Source organism: Achroia grisella, unplaced genomic scaffold (assembly GCF_030625045.1).
Source record: "Achroia grisella isolate CSIRO2021 unplaced genomic scaffold, CSIRO_AGI_Agris_v1 utg1248, whole genome shotgun sequence".
Lineage (NCBI taxonomy): Eukaryota > Metazoa > Arthropoda > Insecta > Lepidoptera > Pyralidae > Achroia > Achroia grisella.
In genome coordinates, this window is record NW_026712607.1 from 1,702,542 (window position 1) to 1,720,009 (window position 17,468).

General features: G+C 31.3%; 2 protein-coding genes across 3 annotated transcripts in view; one reads left to right on the forward strand and one right to left on the reverse strand.

Moving 5' to 3' along the window:
- LOC131854875 (uncharacterized) overlaps nt 1-17,468 on the forward strand; it is a 157,365-nt gene that overhangs the window by 108,458 nt on the left and 31,439 nt on the right. The gene's annotated exons all lie outside the window — the stretch shown is intronic.
- LOC131854874 (myelin expression factor 2-like) overlaps nt 394-17,468 on the reverse strand; it is a 255,111-nt gene continuing 238,036 nt past the window's right edge. The window contains exon 9 of the transcript XR_009358080.1: nt 394-660. The gene's annotated coding sequence lies outside the window, so the exon portion shown is untranslated. The remainder of the gene's footprint in view (nt 661-17,468) is intronic.

The window sequence follows — 17,468 nt, forward strand, 5'->3', positions numbered from 1 at the left end:
ATATATATAAATATACAAAATTTTTAGGCAAATAATATGATAAGATATTTATATAATGACATCACAGCAAAAGGTATAATAAAATATATATAACATACAAGTACCTAAATTTGGCGAATTACCACCTTGCAGCCATTTTGAAGAATAAAATTCATGTTTTTATGAATATGACATTAATCCTTATCCAAATAAATACGTTATTTAATTTTTAACCATATACACAGAAGCTTTGCCTTCCATAAAAAATAAAATAAGAATATGTATAGTTATAGCTGTCATTGTAAAGTTTAAGTATTATAGGTTTAAAATATAAACGTGTTGGCAATTAGCTGTAAGTTTATATTGTATTAATTAATTAAATAAATAAAATAATCATTACGGATTTCGGGGCTTTAATTATTTCAAGATGTAATTAAGAATTCTCAATTGTAACACATTAAAATTCTTAAGACCCCGATTTCATAAAATATACACAATATGTCCTGACTTTTACGTACTCTTATATACATATATATATGAACGTAAGTGTATCTATGTGTGCATTTGACTTGTAGTAATTTATCAGACGTAGAGTTGACTGGACAGGAATCCTCGGTATTTTCGCTCTAAGCAGCTTCTAGCGTAAATAACATCATCTTGAACGTGTAGTGTGCCTGTCGTCTGAAAAAAAGAAAAACTGGCATGTAGTGCTTGATTTGTGTTATCGGAGATTTATCGATAGAACTTAGAGAAATAAATAAATATTGGACATTAGTGATTTATCTTTACAGTCGATTTTACAACGCCTTTATTTTTTATAATGCAGTTTATTATTGAGCGCACGACATGATGGACACACTGGACTTCAAGTCCATTTGTCATGTTTATCTAGTTTTCATGCGTTACCTACTAAATTTATTATTATTATTGTACATAACTATAATATTTAAAATATGTGTGTGAAAATAGGTGTCTGTTGCGCATATATTATCTGGACGCGTTCGCGTGCGGTGCGAGGGAAGTGATAACTGCTATTTCATGCAATTTAATTATCCTACTAAATTTATTATATATTTTACCAGTGGAGCATCACAACATATATATATATTTAATATATACTTTGTTATTTCTTATATTTTTTTATATTTTTACTTTTTTTTGCACGTCGGCTACATTTATATATCTTTTTTTTGACATTTCTCATTTATATTAGTGCACCGCCAACAATCTTTCTCTGCACCACTCATGATTGACTGGTAGATAACGCCGCATGGTGTTAAGTCCGCCATATATACACATTGTTTTTGTGTATTAAAGTTAAATAAATAAATAATATTTGGGTAAATAGGCAAGTGGATGTTCCATGTATTAGATCAAATACACAGCGCTTCAGAAAGTATCATGTCTGTATAATATTATTCATTAATATTAATACATCGATTATTAATAAAATGCATTAATTACAAAAATCTGAGATCGACCTTACGATTATAAGATTTAACAACATTTTTATTTCAGTTAGTGCAGTTTAGTTTTAAGCGTGCGGTAAAATGGACATACCAGAGCTCGGACTTTAAGTCCTTTTAACGTTCTGACACTTATGACATCATGTTAAAAGAACTTGAAATCCGAGCTGCTATATGTGATGAATGAATTTCTGATTATCAGTCATCATCAATCAATCATCATGAAATGTATACTTGACATCATAAGGTCATGGGTAGATATCACTTTTATCTTGGTCACGCAAACGAAGATACGAAATACAAATAATTTACATTCAAATAAATTTAATATGCTTCTGAATAGCTGAGCTACTTCGCTAATTTAGATCAAACACACAAGAACATAAAACAAACGTCATGTCTGAATTACAATATCTAGAACATTTATCTTTACGTTCCATAAATGGTACGTTATCAGTATACGAGATTGTTTAAAATTGATTAGAACACCAGCAATGTCTGGATCTGATAATCTGGAAATGCTTGTCATGTTTAATATTAAACTTATCCGTTATTAGGGTATCGTATACAGCAAACTAATTAGATTTGAACGTAATATAGTTTATCAAAATACATTATGCTAGATCGAATATCTTGGTAATAGATGACGCTAGTTGCTATGCATAATTGCTTTTAATAAAGATTGAGTATTTAGTTAAATTAAAGCTCTTGTTGCTAACTAGTAGAACCTGAAACTGCGTATCAACCTCCGTACCTACATTATGTGGACGGTATTTAAATTTATAGTTCTGTTCTTGTATAATTTTGTTTATATTTCACTTCTTGATAATCTTTAAAATAAATCTCCGTTTCTCCTAGTATATTTGTTGCAATGCTATTTACTTATATAAATACTAGTTGCGTCCACGTATTATAGCCAAAAAGAATAAAAATAAGTTTCAAGCTCCTAGCTTTAAAAATGACGATAATATAAAATAACATATAACCTTTCATCTCCTTACAACCCGTTTTTACATTAAAAAGTATCCTATGTCCTTTCTCAGTGTTTAAACTATCTGTGTACCAAATTTCATTTAAATCAATTCAGTACTTTTGTCGCGAAAGCGAGACAAATAGACAAGGTTACTTTCGCATTTATATTATTAGCCAGGATAAAAATAAAACTACATCTTATTACTAAATAAAATGTTTCAACTGTTTCTCGCAGTAGAAATCTAACTATAGCACTTCAATTCGAAAACTTAATTTGTACAGACAGCTTTCGTTTCTCAGCGCCACCCCATTAAGAGGGTAAAAGTGCAGTGCCTGCTGCAATGCGAAATGGAGTTCCTGCGGACATGTCAAACATAATGGAGATTGGGCTTTCAAGATGTCAGCGCTGTAAAAACACGCCAATTTCAACGTCGGAAGTATTTTACGGTTTATTAGAGCTGAGTGTCTTTTTTCCGGAAATTGCTGAAACTTTTCCATTACTACACTAGTGGATTACTCCAGTTTTGCATGAGTGTACTAATGAAAACGTCTGTTAATATTAAAGAAATGGGATTGTTAGTAATGTGAACTGATTCCATTGCTAGCTAGCTAACTATGTCAAGACCTCCACGCAGTCCAGTCCCGGATCATGATAAATTCCTGGTGAATTTGTCGCGGTGGGCTGACTTGACCTCATGTTCATCTTATCATCCTCCACTGTCAGCATAAACCGTTATCGTAAGCAGGTGCACATTTCCAGTATCATCATAAAAATAAATTTACCAGAAATAAAATTCTATAATATATTTTTCGAATGGATATTCATGTTTTTATAGTGACATTTTATGACTATATTAATTGTAAGCCATTTTTGTATTGTTTGAAAGAAAAGAACTTAATCAAGTCTTAACTAAATTAATTTCAAAGTCACACAGGGTCGATGGTCTAATGGTTAAGCACACCATCTTTCTAAAGATGTTCAAATTCGATTTCTAACACCGATACAAACATTTGTAGTCATGAACATGATTGTATTTGTCTGGGTGCTTTATAGATATATCTTGTATGTATTTACGAAATATATATATAAGTATTTGTATCAGTTGTTTAGTATTCATAACACAAGCTCTGCTTAGCTTGGGACTAGATGGCGCTGTGTGAATAGTAGTTAGTTCTTTCATTGACCAAGAAATATAGAATTAATTCATTGCTATTGCTAAGTATATAATAATATCGTCTCTCCACTATGTGCTTCCAGCGTGTGCTAACTTTGTTTGGACACGTGGCCTATTGAGAACTAGATAATTTGGAAATATGTAAAATGATAGGCCACGTGGACTGAAGAAGTAGAAGAGTTGTCTGCACGATGGACTGCTTCCGTTCAAGATGCCGTCAAACAAAATAAGCGGTTGACGGTCCTCTTGGTCCAGAATAGAAATGCCTGGAGCGTTTTGATTGGAAGAACTATTTCTGGTACTCACGACCCTCAGCCTTAAGGAATCGTCAAAAAAGAGAATATATAATTAAAAACTATAAAAAGAGACTCATCAAATCAAATTTGTTCCAAGAGTTGGGTCCTTACAAGATGGGTAATTTATCAATACCTCCTAAATATATATGACTACTATATTCCCTGGATATGAATATGGAACACAAGAATGAAGACATAATAATAACTTATAACCTACATCATAATTCACGTCGTATCTGATGAGTCTTTACATAAAACTATTTTGGCAACTCGTTATCAAGTTTTGCCTCTTATCAAGTAGAGAGAATAGCTTTTCTAGGTGTTCCACTTCTTAATATCCATCATAACTATTAGATCGTAGTTTAAGAATTTCCATATGCTTTTTCATAGAGCGAGCTTAGATATATTTTTCAATTCACAAAATTTTATTTTTTATAATATTGTTGGGAACTAATGGTACTTTTATTGGTATAGCTAGTAAAGATTGGTTTAGAATTAAATACATTGGTTTCAAAATGAAATTTGCATATCTTTTTCCTTTCCGCAGACCAGATTTTATACTCTTGTAATTTATAATTCGAAAATAGCGTTTTCTATGGGTAACACTATTTACAAATTATAAAATACAACAAATGATACATATATTATAACATATATTAGATACCACACAATCCGAAAGAATTCCGAATAGTTTTTTTTTTGTTTACATAAAAATATCTACTAATAATCTATGATATTAAAAAAATTGTGACATTTTAGTTATTTATACATGTAAGATTATACATATTATAGTATAGCAGTTTAACACACCGCTTTACTAGCGATGTCGCGGGTTCAATTCCTCGCACGGTGCACATATTTCTATTCATACTATGATTGTGTGGATATATATTATGAATATTTTCTATGTACAATATGTAGGTATATTTAAAATAATGTATAAATGTATATTTATCAATTGAGATCCATATCTAGTACCCATAACCCAAGGTGCAAATATGTCTATTTGTCTATTCATACAATGATTGTTTGTGTGGATATATACTTACTATGAATATTTTCTACGTACAATATGTAGGTATATTTAAAAAAATGTATAAATGTATTTTTATTAGTTGTCTAGTCCATAACCTAAGCTCTACTAAGTTTGGCACTAGATGTCGCTGTGTGAATTGTCCTATTATTTTCAAACATATCGTCCAGTTCAGATGACTGCTTCCGTAATGAATAAGACACACACACTGGACATTGATCTCATAAAAATATATACAAATGTAGTTCTCTATGGTCCATATATAATTCCAAAGTTAATATATTCTGCGCATATTTTTCTCTTCCATCCCCCATGAGCCATATCAGCTAACTCTGTACTTGCTTTCTTTATGGCCTTCAAATATATACGAGACAATATAAAACCCAAATATCGAATGCAGATAACATCGTCACTCTTCTTTTATTACAGTAACTCCGATCAAAGAGGTTTATATTGTAATAACTAGTGGTGCCCGCGACTCTCCTTCTGCCTACTTACATTTGTAGATACTTTATTTTATTTACTTATTCATTTATTTCGGATTTCCATCTATATTATGTCAGTAGACAATTTATAAATTATATTAGTAAATTATAATATCCTTATTATTCTAATTTATATTGAAGATAAACAAACAGCAAATAGAAAGAAAGCATTTATAATAATAATTCACACAGCGCCATGTAGTCCTAAGTTAAACAGAACTTGTGTTACAAGTACTAAATGCTTATGAAATCGCGACCATCTGATGTAAGTCGATGGTCTAAACCGCAAGTCTACAGACAATATTTGTACATATATTATTTTAATAGTGGTATTTAATTAATTAATTAAGTAAGAATACTAATGTACCCTTTAGGAGAATAATTGCAAAATCTCTTTAGGATTTACAGGCTCATTTAAAAATATATTCTGTGATCATTTCATACTTATTTGTCCAGCCGTTTTTACGTGAAAGCTTAATATACAAATATTTTTCACAGACACAATCTTACGATTGTATTATACATAAACATAATAAAATACATAAAGACAAATAAAGAATACGCGAGGGATGAAAAATTCTCGTTCATATAACATCTAAATTGTCCGGCCCATACATAAACCATAGGTCACCATAAAACGATAGTAAATAACGAAAGCATGGTGGAAGTAAGCAATATCTATTCTGTGTGCTTATAACTGTCCCGGAATATTCTTTGTGCTTGTTTCCTATGAGGAAATTAATGTATAATCTGACCCGAAAAAAGGGACATAAAAGCAAAGTTTTAGGGAGGATACAACAATGTTCGGCCACAATTTTATACGGTATTCTTAGTCTATTTATGTACTTATATTTAATTCTGAATGCGGGATATGATAACGTTTTTTTCAGCAACGAAATGTACGCCAAGCAGATTGTTTCGCAGGCTGTGTCCACGTTTAACGGGTGACTTATCGCACCATTCGTGGAAAAAGGACGTAAGTGATTTTCACCAACTTTTCAGGAGCTTAAAAAAACTGTCCTATATTTTTTGTATGAGTTCTAGAAATAAGTTTCAAAGAGAAAATCGTAGGTCACAGTTGCCTTCAACTACATGTGTCATTTAATTTAGGAACAGGTTCATGTACTTCCAGATAATCTAAAAAAACACGGTTACTTCTGTATTCCACGAAACACAAAGAACATTTGCAGGGGTAACTACAATTACTGCTTTATTGTTATGTATTTTTAAATATATGAACAAATTTAACTCTACTTACGCCTTTATACTCTCCTATATTTCATTAAAATCTAGAATTGCAAGTATAATTACGTTGTTATTTAACGAAATATCATTTTTTGTACATCGAGTTACGTATTTCTAGGGAGCCATTTATTTTAGTTTAGTTAGTGTATTTATAAAAATAGCTTTTATAATGCGGAAAGTAACTGAATATTTAATTTGTATCATGTAATACCTACTTCTTACAGTAAATAGTCTATTATGTGCGTGCATGTAAGTCAAAAGTATAAATATAGGAGCAAATTAATTTAGAGAATATGAAAACAAACAGGGTTATTATTAATTTATTATTATTTTTAAAGAAACGTTTATTGCCTCCATAATCAACTTAATCAAAAAATGTTGAAAATAGTGATATTTTTATTATTTTTATTAACCTTCATTATCCTCAACTTTGGAATCGGACTCTGTGGTTTAGTTTAGTTTAGTCTTAGATTTAGTACTTAAGTTCTTATAAAACGTCTGATAGTGTGGTGGTATGTTTTTATCTTTATATAGATTCATCAAGTCTTTGTATATATTTTAGGTATCGGTAGCGGTGCATCATACTAATGCTTGATTTCAGAAGGCTCGCTGTGTGCAGCTCTTTTTTTCTCATAACTCTTCCCCTTCTATTTGTCTATTATTTGGTGTCTCATCAGCGAATGCGTATTTTATTTGGAATTTCCCCGGACATTGAGGATCTGCCGAAATCTCTTTAATTTTACTCCAACTCGTTTAGTAAATATATTAGGTCCTAACATATGAAATTTGTAAGGGAGTAACCTAATTACTCCCTTACAAAACGCCAATTTCAGTTGATTTTTCAAAATATAATATATTTATTTAATCAAAATATGGTCCATTACTATTCATGCACTTTTGCCATTTGATAGGTAGTTTTATTGATCCCTTTACTAAAAAAACATTAGGACGGGTATCGATAAATCGGACTTGAATTTTTTCCCTTGCAAGATGTTATCCAAATTTTGAAAGAAAGCAAGATCCGGGAAGTACGTTGGATATATTGGACATTTGAAGCTCTTCTAATTTCGTAACGTTGTCCTGAAGCAGCAGTGGCCTACGGTGATTGACCAGTCTCGGTTGTTTAGCAGCTAGCTTTTCCATCATGGTTTGCAATTGCTGACAATACACATCTGCCGTAATATTCTGGCCAGATATAAGAAAGCTGAAGTGAACAACACAGGCACTAGTCCATTAAGTGCTCACAAGTAACTTTTTTTGAGTTTGATTTTTCGCTTGGGTTTGGTTAGTTTGCGAGGATTCAGCCATTGCGATGAGTGTTTCCGATTATCGTACAAGATCCACTTTTCATAATAGGTAATGATCCGATTTTAAATCCCTTCATTATTATGCCGGTTGGCTAATAACGCAGCAGTCTACGCGCGTTTGTCGATTTACTCCATTCAATTCATGATCTTTTCAAGCTTTTTTCACCTTCCCATTTTGCTTCAAGTGGATTAAAACAGTTTTGTTACTAACACTGCAGCCTGCAGTTAACTCGGACGTGGTTAGCGATGGATCCGCTTCCACATTAGCCTTTAATTCTTCATTATCAACCTTGGACTCTGGCTGCTCACGGGGCTTGTTTTGCAGATCGAAATTTCCAGAACGAAAACATTGGAACCAAAAACGCACTGTGTTTTCTTTTGCGACACCATCGCTATACACATAATTAATTCTTCGAGTCGTTTCTGCACACTGGTGCCACGACGGAATTCGTACTCTTAAAAAACGTGATATTTTATGTTTTCCATTTTGTAAACTCAGTGACGTAAAGAAAAAACCAAAGATGGAAAAAACATATGGATTACGGTTTTCGAAAAACAAATGCATGAGTAAATAACTGTACAAATTTGAAATTTCTGGCGAAAGAGGAGATATTTGAGATCAAAGTGGCCAGTACGACAAAACACCAATTTCATATGTAAGGACCTAATATTATAGTACCATCTCTGAGAGGCTGGAGTAACATTTTCATAATCTGGGTTTTTCTTAATGCACTATAAGTATAAACGATACATTTTAGCGCAATTATGCTTTTCATCTAGAATTTATCATTGTTAGATTGCGGAGATAATGCGATTCTTTATGTGGAAACATATTAATTTGATCAATGACATTTTTGGTTTACTTCTTATTTTGATTGGTCTATTAGTATGTTATCGACAACCTTCTCGATTTGGACCACCTTCATCGTTAACTGAATCATAAAAAAATCATAATAATACATACATCGAACTCCTACATTTCCTCCTTCTACCATCAACTCCTATATTTTAATAGCGATATTAGTTCTAATATAAGTTAAGGAGTGTCCGGCGCTTTCCTGCAAGATGAACCGAAAATATCACGAAGGTGACCGGGAGTCGATGGAAACAAAAGGCGGAAGATCGCACATGGTGTAAGAAATTGGGAAATAAATAAATAATACTCAACAATTAACAGCGCCTTCTAGTCACACGGTATGAAGAGCTTTATATCAATAAATACTTAGATTTTATATACATACATGAAACATATACATAGAAAACACCCAGACCCACACAAACAATCTTACTCATGAATACAAATATCTGCACCGTCCGAGGAATCGAACCCGCGACCATTGGAAGTAAATCGGACAGGCCTATATCACTGTGGATAACAACTGTGGATAGACACAAGTTGAAATTATGATGATTAGTACTTTAATAGTTTTCAGAAATCTTAATCTTAATATAATATTCTAAACGTGAAAGTTTGTAAGTATGGATCTTTGTTGCTCTTTCACGCAAAAACTACTGAATAGATTTTTACGAAACTTTACACTAATATAGCTTATGCATCTGAATAACACAGGATATATTTTTTATTGAAATTTAACGCGGGCACAGCTAGTATTGTATGTGTACTTATTATGAACAGTGGGAATTAATATTGAATATTATTGCTAGCAATATAAGGTACATTTAGTTCCACGCGATCCATCCTGGTAACCATCGTTAGTTAATTCCTGTTAGACCTACAATAAGATTCACTGGCAAGTGTATATTCGTTTATCCATATTTAAAATAGAAGTATTCTTTTTATCTATTGTTTTTATATACACTTCTATCAATTCGCACTTCTATGGTAAATGTCTAAAAGCAGATCGATTTCTCTATCATTTATTATTACTATTCCTGGCAAATTCATCTGATCTCCTGCTCCTCCTATCATCCATCATTGGTGCCCGTCAGCTTATACAATTAGCTAAAAATAGTTTATTTTTTTACTTAATTTTAATTACATGAACATATTCTTATTTTTTTTTTCTTGTAAATACATGCTGTATTTAAAATTACCCAACATCAGGTATGAAATGTTACGTGTAATAAAGAAGTAACTACAACTACACTTTACGCATTGTGAAGTTTTGCTGGGGGAAAAGTATGTAAGAATAATCACACATAAACTATCAGCTAAAAGTTTCGTAGAAGAAGTAAGTAATTAGAATTACACAATAGTCCTAGATTGTAAGATATAGGAATAAGTATTTAAGTACATTTGCGTTAAACATTTTTTTGTAAATCTTCTTTTAAAATTTACGTAAATACAATTATGACTTTATGAGCGGGATAATTGTAAAGCGAATAAATGCAAATACGCATACCTCTATTTTATGCTGGAATTTTATGTTTTCTAAAGTCGCAAAATTTTAGTATTTTTGCATTTATTCCTTCATTTTTGTCGATAGCTTCATGAGATTTTGACAGAAGGTGTAAACCGTGAAGCTCGCTTTATTTATGCAATAAAACATTTTTGACGCAAGTGTAGTTGCGGCCTTTTTACACGGGATGTGCGTTATGTTAGTGAAATTACGGCATACAAAAGCGTCATACTTTATCTTTTTTGATATAAGCGTTCGTGATAGTAATGTTTGCAGCTGACAATTGCCATTTTACATTAGGATGCCAGATCTTATTAATATTATAAACGCGGATGTTTGTGAGTGTGGATGGATAGATGTTTTTACTCTTTCATACAAAATCTACGGAATGGATTAATTAAATTTTAAAATAATATAGCTTATACATCAGAATAATATATAGGCTATAAATTTCATGCGCCGGAAATCGGGGATAAAACTAGTTAGAAAAAAAAAGTATTAGGAAATATTCTATGGAATTAATAGTTGGATGGATGAGATTGGATGTTTGTTACTATTTCACACAAAAACTACTGAATGGATTTTAATGAAACTTTACAATTATATAGCTTATATATCAAAATCTAACTCTATCTAACTAGCTGTACCCGCGGTTGTGTAGCCTATATGTTATAGGCCACACAATGGTGGGTACAGCTAGTTATAAATAAAAAAAATTTGAAAGTTATCTATGGCATGAATAGTGTTTATAATGCCTGGAAATTGTATTTATTGTAAATATTTTAAGAGCCTTCAAGAGCCCTTTGAGAATATTCCTTTGTTGATTACATAAGAAAAAGTATAATTATAGTTTTACAACGCTTGTAATATTTCAGAATTTTTGAATTTGGAACCAATGGTGGCAATCGTTATAGAATTTTCTTGATTCACTTATTATTCTTAATTCTTATATATCTTGTATTAATCGTTCAGGTAAATTTATAGAAAATCATCTGTGCTGTTACATCTATCCCGTTACATATGTCAGCTGCCAATATTTTATAAATTATATTGCCGTTTGAAGAATAAGATATGGCAGTAAAATTACAACATGCCACTTTGACCTGAGATCTGATTATCCGTTTGAAGAACGTGCATTTTCTATATCTTAGTACAAGTCACGTGCTATCTACGATGTAATTTAATCTTTCAATCTCAATTTAACGCATCTCAATCTCTCTTTTGCTACTAATTCCTTATGTTGGGATGTTTTGTAAATGTATTCAGAATATAACCGATATATAGTGACGTACTCTGTTAGTTTTATATTACACGTAGACCTCGTATAAAAGAGTTTGACCGACACAAATATTTGTATGACTCGCCAAATATTTATTCTGTCTTGAAGGACAATAAAACGTACATGTTATTCTTGTTAGGAAGAAGTAAGTGAAAATACCTGACTTTATAAAAATAAATATTGTGGAGCGTGTTTCGAATTGTACACTTGTATTCTATTATATATGTTATAAATGCGTAAGGAGTGTGTTTGTCTGTCCGTCACACTTTCAGCTTTTAAATATTCCATTTTAAATATACTTTCAACCGATAGTATTGAAATTTGATGTATAGTAGTAGTTACCTGGGCAATAAGTAGGAATGCATGTATATATATATGTATTAATATAAAAATATTATTAATAGATTAGTTTGTTTTAATGATAATCGAGTTTTCCATGTAAGATTCAATTATTCCGAACTGGGTCCATCGTGTGGTAGAGAGAGAAACTACGAGCAGTTCCCGGGACTTGTGACCCGATTCTAGGTTTAAAGGGCCCCTTTGCCGACGTACGTAAACACTCACCTTCACTACTCGTGTTTCTCTCCTTGCCCAGATAAATCTGATATGATCCCCCTAGTGCAGCTTTAGATGCACGATCTAGTTCAAAACCTTCTGCGGTTCAAGACAGGTCAAGATCTTTTAGAACATGTAGAGAGATTTCGCTGGTATATATTATTTTTGTTTACATTCTCGTAACTTTTAACCCTAACGAACCTTAACCACAATATTTAAAATCTCAAATAAGAAACAGCAAACAAATTAACCAACAACCATTTGTAATAGAAAAAAATATTACAATCATAATAAATAAATATAATTTATATTTCAACCAGTAATATTATTATCTTACTTTTACATATATTTACATATATAATAGAACAGTAAATTCGTTACAAAACAAAAACTGTCTGTTAGCACCTTAAAGTTTTATATAAAATTGTTTGACTAAATTAGGGAAAACATTTAACACAATATTATCTTAGGGATATTAGTCAATATATAGAATAAAGATATCTTAGAAAAATATCTACGGAATGGCTAAATTTCTATTTTACCTTATTAATATTAAATATTAATGTCGCCATCATCTGTATATACTTAATTAATTATTAATAAAATAATATATGAAATAGAAATAACCTTTACTCAATTAAACACTTTTAAATAATCATAAATTTTTCTTAAACTACCTTTCACTAACAGACCGTCACAAGAAGAAAGAGAAAGAAACTTGCGTGGTGTTCTTTTAAGTAAATGTTGTTTATCTAAAAGATGATGAAATGTTGTTTAGAATAATATTTAGAATTGCGAACATGCGATGGGATTGCAAATGCTTTATTATTGTATTTTGATTGTTATCAAAAGTCTCTACAAATACGTACTTCTACCATACTATAGTCTTCAATAAACTACGAAATATTAATGTGAATGATTGTATACGAAATACTTTCTTACAGCAAATTCAATTTCTCCATATTTTGTATAACAATAATCGTCTAACAAAAGTACATAATTGAGGTTTCTTTGTAATATTCATCAAATTAAACAAATTGTTTGATACAATTCGTGCGTTTGAAATCCTGAATATAAATGGGCATATAAAATTGTATTACTCGCAATAGAATATTATTTTGGAATAATTTCAATTTTCATTTTGCTTGCAAAAAAAATGTGATTTATATTTTGATGATGAAAAAATTCATCAAATTAAATTAATTCCATAAAAATTTGTTAATATCTGTAGATATATCGTAAAAATGTAACAGGAACATAATAAGAACCCAATCGAATTTAGAACACGATTCGAAGTACAAAATTAATTTCGTACCAGTAATAAATTAAAGAACTCAATTAGGCAAAGTTATTATTTAATATGTTGTTGTATTGTGAAGTTCATCATCCATTCATCACCTTAAAGTAGATAGTTTATTGAGATTTTTGTAGTGACCAATGAAAAACATATTTTTTCTACAAAACCTATGCAAGCATCAGCAATCAGCAAGCAAAACGATATCAAATAAAATAAACCAAACATTTTTATAAATAACAAAGTTCAAGGAACAAACGTAAAAAAAACTAGAACTTTATTAAAAACCATTTCGCTTTTGTCCGTTAAAATAGTGGAATTTACACTAAAATAATAGCACACTATAGATACAAAATTCTTCGCGTGTGCTTTAACCTAAGCTACTAAAGAATGCTGCTTAATATTACGCCTTCAAAGCGAGATGCCTAAAACTCGGATATACGCCTAGCTTTTACAACCCTACTAAATTGTGCCTGCAGATGTTTTGTTTCGCACAGTACTTCATATTCCAGTCCGAGAACTGGACAAGTACTAGATTAGCCACTGCTGATGTTTACAATTCTGGCTTGCCTTATTTCTACTTATAACGCTTTAGAATTTTAAATTAGCAATGTGAAGTTATTTAGCTCTATTTATGAGTACAACGATGTAACATGAAACATTGCAACATTTTTCTTTTAGCCAACTTAAAAGAAGATATCAGTATTACTACTATACTAGGTGTATTTTGTGTACAAAATCACACATGCAGGCAAATAGACAGATACACTTTCGCATTTATAATATTAGGATACGATTCCGTCTTTTTTTTTATTAAAATTGCTTAAAAATCGCTAGACCTTAATCAGAATAGATGTAATAAGCTTTTAAAATTAGTTATTTACCTTAACATCTTTATGTTACTAATGTAATGAGGATTCGTTTCATCGCACAATGCATTTGTATTTATAATTATAATTGTATCTGAGTGTTTTCTATATACTTATGATCGTCTAGTGATTCATCCCTAGTAATCGGTCATAAATAACTTAACCTTGTGTAAGAAAACATTAACCTTCTGCACTCCTTATGTATATAAAATACAAGTGTGTGAAATTGTATACTCTTCCGCCTATTTATAAAAAAATGTATGTAAGTATTTACACGTTAGTTTTGTACCTATACACAAACTCTGCTTAGCTTTATATTAGATGGCGCTGTATGAACTGTTCAGGGTTGTTATTATTATAATATTCACAGCATACCCACGTAAATGGCGTACAGAAAAAGCCTCGATTTCCAATTTAGTACAGCCAACCTTCAAATCATGTGCACTCTTCCACATGTTGAGTGAGTTTCAATTATTCAGACAGCCAGTCGTTTCGTGTGGTGAGGTTAAAATTAAGGCTCTCCGGATTTTCATTTATTAAAGCAGTAATTTTAAGGTAATTGGACAACGCTGTGTGACTTCAGATTGGTCTCACATGGAGTTCTATTCTTAGGTACCTATTATCCCTGATTGTACTAGTGGCTGTAAGAAATTGCAAATTGCTTTAGCGATAAGGCCTTCTTTTCAATCCACTTCTAAAAAGAAGGCGCTCAGAAATATATATATATATATATTTTTATATGTTACATTTCCCTCCGTGAACCGATTTTGCTAATTCTTATATTTGGAAGCTGGTAAATTACCATCATGTGATCGCATCATATAAATTAGATCAGTATTTGATAGGTAGTATATTAGGTACATCTTTAAAAGGTATTATTTTTACTTGTTTTTTATGTACAATTTGATACATTACGCAACTTTTTTATCAGTGGATTCCACGCAGATGGCAACTTAAAACCACTATCCCGGTTGAAATTGCATTTATTCTTTCATTTTTATCGCTTCCATCAAAAATTCAAGACAAGTAATATATGTGTATTATAGCCATACTAATATTATAACGACATAAAGTTTGTAAGGTTGTATCGGATAATATCTGGATCTACTGAATCGATTTCGAAAATTATTTTAGTGTTGCATAGCCCATTTATCCAGGAATTTTATAGGATACATAAAATCACACTACGACCAATACGAGTTGAAGCTGCCATGAAAAATGTAACGAAAACGCGATAAGAAAAGTTGCTCGTGTCAGCTAGTTCACCTTTCTTCTTGTTAAATCCAATAAACTATTAATAAACTCACACTTATTAGTACCGAGAATTATTTATGTTTTAATAGACATCTTTCTCTAATTGAAATTAACTAAAGCCGCACGGCCCGTGATATTTTAATTTTGTTACGCACTGGAAGAAAGGGAGATAGGTCCGATAGTAATGCAAATGCGATCGCTTCCATTACCATAAACAGACGATTATGGTAATTTGGGCAGGACACGTGGCCAATACATCAATGTTCGATGGAAATGGAAAATCCTTATGTAGATTGTCGGACGGAGTGCTCATCGCTGTCTGTAGAAATGATATTGCTTATTTGGTATCAATTGTAAACGATCCGGTCGATGCGAGTTCAAGTTCTTTGTACTTATGTATGTTTGTACATATTGTATTCGTATGTATATTTTACTTACCATGTCTAATCTATAACTGAATGTTGTCTTATTTAACCTATAGTTGAGTCATGTTTAATCTATAGTGATGACTTACGGCACAGAGACATGGTCGTTAACTATGGGCCTCATAAAATAAGCCCAGAGTCACTCAGAGGGCAATGGAGAGGGCTATGCTTGGAGTTTCTCTGCGTGATCGTATCAGAAATGAGGAGATCATCTCAGTTGTCCAGTACCCATAACACAAGCTCTGCTTAGGACTAGATGGCGCTGTGTGAACTGTTATAGATATTATTATAAACTATACTTTATAATCAAATAATAAGAAACATTTACATAACTGAATTCAACAATTATTACGGTCTCGAAATTGTTTAACTCAAGGTAGAACCACAGTATACTGTTTACGAGATTCAGCAATTCAGGTCTGAGCCCGCGCGCCAATTCCAAAACATTTACGAGATAAAACGCTAGGTTTCCTGTTGAAATTAAACTGTACTTCGTTAAAATTTGGTTCAAGGCGTAAGCGTACGGAGTGTAAACCTCAATAGTAATATAACTTTCTTTGTAAATGTAAATAGAACTACCTTTTGTATTTTTTAATTTTTTTTATTCTTTATTCACATACGTTTCAAGTTTGTAATATACCTAATATTATTGTCCTTCATTCTGTTTGTTATTATTTATTTGTCTTTTTTTTTTTCGTATAACCCACCTGTGCGATAATTAAATTTGTTTCGCTAAGGTTGTATTGAAGAGTGGTTTCTGCAATAAGATTGCCTTCTTGTATTTGTAAATGTGTAATTTAATATATTATTTATGCCTTTACTGTATATAAATATCCTCACCGTTGCTTCTCAATACATCTACGAAAATATCATGTATGCCAGAAAAAAATATTAGAGTTTTAAAAAAGTAGGTGATTACACTAATAAAAGCTTACGTAATATCAACAAACTAGTTTTACGACGAATATTAGTAATTCGTTACTATGGAAATTGCGCAAGGTTTTACGACAAACTGCCAGAGACTGTACTCAATTTGCCAGAAAAAAAATTCAAATATCTTATAAAATATTTTCTTTGTAAAAAAGCTTATTATGAAATTGAAGAATTTATAAATGATAATAATGTTTTTGTAGAAAATATCTAACTTAAAATTCATAGCGCTGACAATGTTATCTGTTTGAACAGAGATTAAGTGCGTAGCGGTTTCTATATTGATTGTCGCTTGCCTAAGCCTTGTTAATGTAAATATAATTAAAACAATATTTATTTAAAAAGAGCAACACACAAGTTTCTTGCTCATTCTTCTTATGATTAGTCTTCGTTCTGAATGAGCGGTAGAAGCAAAAACCTGACTATTCAAAAGTGCTTACATTAAGTTTATTTGAATAAAGATTATTTCTATTTTATTCTATTGCAAATAAGTATATTCTATCTATCTTTTCAACATTGAACTTCACATTTGGAGCCGCGTTTG